A 4,951-nucleotide genomic window follows, 5' to 3' on the forward strand; every position below is an offset into this window, starting at 1 on the left:
TTTAATACGCACTGTCTATATTCCGGGTCATGACACCAGGGTAGCTGATGCTCGCTCTCGTTTTAAATTTCAGAAAAATCAAACCCTGTGTCCAAACGCCAAGCCCAGTGGCCTGCCCTGCCCTCTGTTCTCTCAAGTCATTCTAGATTAGGATGCGAAGGCCCTCTGCCTTCTCTGCTAAATTCTGCTGCCAAATACATAGGGAAGGTCTATCAAAGAACACATTAAAACTTATGATTCCGCTTGGTGGTTTTACTCTTCTTTCTGTGCTCGTTTTGCTTGCCCACCTTTGCCAGTCAATATTCCCTTCGTTTGCGCATTTATAGTCCGCTCTTTTGAGTCCTGTAAGTTGCAGCCTCTCTCCAAAGCCATGATAGCTGGCATTCAGTTTCATCTTCGTTGTCAAGATCCTTCAGTCTGTGGCCTGTTAACGCAACCCAGCATTCGCCTGCTTCTCAACGGCCTCAAAAGAGCGACCTCCAGGCTATGATAAACGCTTACCTCTCACTTCTCCTTGGTGCACAGGATGATTTTAAAGTTAAGATACAGGCTGTTCACTCCCGGTGTTAACAAAATGTTGGAAGCCATTCTTTTTAATGGCGTTTCATGGTTCATGAGGCGTGGGGAGTTCTGCACGACCTCTGTTTTTCTGATTTAATATCAGAATCTGATCATTTCACTGTTTATTTAAAACATTCTAAGACAGATCGGATGAACAAAGGAACGCCTGTGAGGACTGCAAAAAAATTAATTCTGCTTTCTGTCCATTCGCCTCCATGCTGAGCTGCCTGAAAACCCGACCTGCTCCTGCTCCAAGTGACCCGCTTTTCACCATTGATGGCAGCAAGCCATGACCAGATCTTGGTTTTCCAAAAGGCTGCGTGAACTCTGCTTGAGTTGTGGGGTGTCTCCAGTGGCGTACACTGCTCACTCCCTCCGAATTGGGGCAGCTACAACTGCAGCGGTGCTCGTGCCCACGCCCTCCCTTAAGTCTCTGGGCCGATGGTTTCGGCTGCTTACGCCAGATATATTTGCTTCAACAAACAATGAAATACTGCAGGCTCAAAAAATCATGAGTGCTCATGCCCCGTAATCCGGCTTCAATAAATGTTCAGCTTCTCATTACGGTTGTATCTGGTGGATTGTTGGGAAGGGGGTTGCTGCTATTTATCCTCTTAGGCTTAATAGACTGACAGGGCTGATTCTATGGTAGATGCTCCACCATTCTCATAATTGGGCAGCGCCAGGCTCTGCATCTCAAGCTTGTTGGGGGACTTGCAGTTTTGGGGGTCTGCTATTCATTCCCTGTAATGTCTGTCATACAGATCATTTTCAGGGAATGAATAAATTGAGATAGAGCCCGACGCCAAACTTGCTTCAGCCATCCTAAAACTATTCATGCTCTGCTTCAGTATGCAACATTTATGCTCAATATAAATGTTAAATTCAATCCAGAGTTGTCTGACCGAACTCCCAATACTAAGGGGCCGGCATGTTCTCATCCGGACAGAAAGCGCCTCTGCAGTATATCATGTCAATCATCAGGGGGGTGCTCCGTCCAGGCAGGGTCTGCAAGTGGCACAGCAGCTCCTTACATGGGCATTTCCCCACTGTTTGAGCCTCAGAGCCATACATTTACCAGGCATGCAGAACAGTGCAGCAGATATGCTGTCACACCAAGGGCTGACACAGGGAGACTGGAGATTATATGGCAGAGCAGATGTGGACGTTTTTGCCTTCGAAACATCAACGCATTGTCCCCACTGGTACCCCCTAAGGGAGACCACCAGTCTGTTGGGGCAGGATGCCTTAGCTCACGCTTGGCTGACCTGCCTGTTGTATGCCTTTCCACCGATTTCCCTAATTTGGGCAACAGTGGACAGAGTCCAACATGGAGGCCACAGATTGCTTCTAGTGGCTCCCAACTGGCCAGAGAGACCATGGTTTCCAGTGCTTCTGAAACTACTCAGTGGGGAGCCTTGGCACCTCCCAAGGAGACCAGACCTTCTGTCTCAGCTGGAAGGATGCATATGGCATCCAAATCCGGATCGCCTTCAGCTGTGTGTCTGGCCATTGGAAACCTGGATCCACTCCTGGCTTCCTGTGACCAGTCGGTGATCCACACTGTTAAGTTTAAGGGCTCCCTCCACTTGGTCACTCTATTTTTTCCCAGTGGTGCAAAACACATGGTGAGGATGCAGAGACCTGCTTGGTGGCCATCATTCTGCCTTTTCTGCAGTCACTGTTGGATGTTGGCAGATGTGCATCAACCTTGATTATCGACCATTTCAGCAGGACATATGAGAGTGAACAACCACACAGTGGGGTTCCACTACCTGGTTAGTCAGTTTTTGAAGGGTGCACTTAGGCTTAGACTATCAAGAGTCATTGTAGTGCCATCATGGGACTTGAAATTAGTTTTGGGGTCCTCGTGTCTGCCCCCATTTGAGCCACTGGGGCAGACCAAATTGAGATGTTATCTGCCAAAACAGCGTTTTTGCTTGCTATCACATCAGCAAAGGAAGTGGGGAACTCCATGCCCTTTCAGTGAGCCAGATGTGCATGCGTTGGTATCCTGAGGGTTCAGGGGTTACTCTCCTACCAAATCTGCCCTTCCTGCCAAAGAGAATGCCTTCCTCACATGTAAATCAAGTCATCGAGTTGGCAGCATTTAATCCACCTGTTTCATCTCAGGGGGCAGAGGAGCCATCTGAGCTACTGTGCCCTCTTCGGCCACTCAAGACACATGTGGAGGCCACTGCCAATTTACGTAAGACTGACCAACTTTCTGTTTGCTATGGGGGTTGTAAGAAAGGTACACCTCTATCAAGACAGACTTTCTAACTGGATTATGTATGTGATTCTACAAGTCGCTAGGCCTACCAGCCCCTAGTAATGTATCACTCTACTCTGAGTGTGTCCACATCCTGGGCAGCATTGAAAGGGGTCTTTCTGCAAGACATCTGTGCTGCCACGACCCGGGGGTCTTCATGTACTTTTGCTCGCTATTACCGTGTCAGTGTTGCTGCCCCTACAGCTGTGGCAGTGGCCGTCCTGTCAACGGCTTCTGTCCCTTAGCATGGGAAGAATTCCTCTTGACCTTGCTGCTATAAGTCACCCAGTACTAAAGCACTGCCATCTGGCGGTCAGGAAGAATGAAATATGGTTAAATAATGGTTCCTATTTTTGCATTTTGAAGGGTGGACATTGAACATTTCCTTCCTCGCTTGGATTATTTTCAATCAATGAAGATGGTCTTTAGTTGGACGAAGAGTTTAATTATTAAAGTGGACATTCCTTCAATTACCTTTCATTTATTTATTTTTTTTTTTTTCATTCTGTATTTTCATTTGGGAAGGGCTGTAATACTGAAATAAATTGTGTTTGAGCATTATTCAAGGCTTAACTACTGGGGCCTTGCAATCACAGGTAATGTAAAAATTCCCACTCATTGTGCACTGCGACAAAACCCCACCCACTGTGAACAGGGAGCTACTGGGGAAAAACACAGCAAATCAGATTCACAAAATAGACACTTCACTTCCCAAAGCTAGAATGACTGCCTCACAGTTGTATGCATCCACAAACCAGCCGAGTTGTAGCATCAGTTTACATCCATGTCTGTGAAAAAGTGGATGCTCCACACACATCTTCCCCCGGCAGCACAGAAGATTTATACCATCAGCACAGTTTCAAGATTAGAGTCACCAATTCAGTATCTGACCTGTTCTGTTTATGGCAAGAAAACTGTTTTTGCAGAACATTATGATGTCACAGTAAAGTTGACCTTTGACCTTTTGGATATAAAATGTCATCACTTTGTAATTATGTCCTATTAGACATCTGTGTGAAATTTTGTCATAATTAGCATATGAATTCTTGAGTAATGGCCATAGGGATTAAACTTCTCCATCGCTATGACGGATTTCCATCATTTGGAGTTCATATAGAGTATTTAAAGTTGATGGCTGCATTAGACAATAGCAGCAATGGTTATATGTGGAATGGTGCTGAAATATCATAATTTTATAAGAGCTGTGGTACGGTGCATTATGTGACGTGTGTCAAGTGCTGCCCCTAGCACACACTGCATATGTCGCACTGCAGCTCGTTAACCGATGACCACACAAAGTAGTTACTACTTTTACTAAAATGTCTGTACCTCTTCCACCTCTGCGTTACCTTAAAATCATGTGTAGACAGCCCCTAATCAAACTTGATTTCTCACCTGAAGAGCATGTTTCCAGAGCTATGACTCGCCAGGCAATGTCTTTTTGGCCATTGTCTTTATATGTCGGGATTGTGGGTTGTTAAGCTCAGGAAGTTTCTCGACCTCAGTGGGTATCTCCTCATCCAGTCTTGCTGCTACAGGAGCTGGTATGTACAAGCAGAGAGCAAGTATAGGTAAAATGCATATAATTCTGGGGGTGGCAAGTGGACATTTGTGCCAAATTTTGAGAAATTCAAGGTGCTCTAGTGATATTGCAATTACAAGAATGCGACAGACGAGGTCACAGTGACCTTTGACCCTATGACCACTAAATTCTAATCAGTTCATTGTTGAGTCTGTTAGGATTTAAATTCGGGCTTAACACGGAGGCACCAAAATGTTGGCGTCAACACATTAGGCCTCACCAAGGGACACCAAATATTTTGGGATTTAATTGGCTAGAAATAATTAATAATTATTAATAATTAATAATTATGTTAATTAATGTGACTTAATTGACATTAAATCACCTCGTGGGGCACCATTCCCGTAATGATAGCCAGTTAAAGGTATCAGTCTCATAAAATAGGCTAAACTATTAATTTGGAGTTTGACTGATAATTAAATTAATGACAACAACCAAAATTAACGGTAATGCCTGAAGGATTTCGGAGTTCTTGACGCAGCAGAGGTTGACTATTCATTCACTCTTGTGCAACATTAAACAGACAGCAGGCATGA

This window comes from Epinephelus lanceolatus, chromosome 10 (assembly GCF_041903045.1).
Source record: "Epinephelus lanceolatus isolate andai-2023 chromosome 10, ASM4190304v1, whole genome shotgun sequence".
NCBI classification, from domain to species: Eukaryota; Metazoa; Chordata; class Actinopteri; order Perciformes; family Serranidae; genus Epinephelus; species Epinephelus lanceolatus.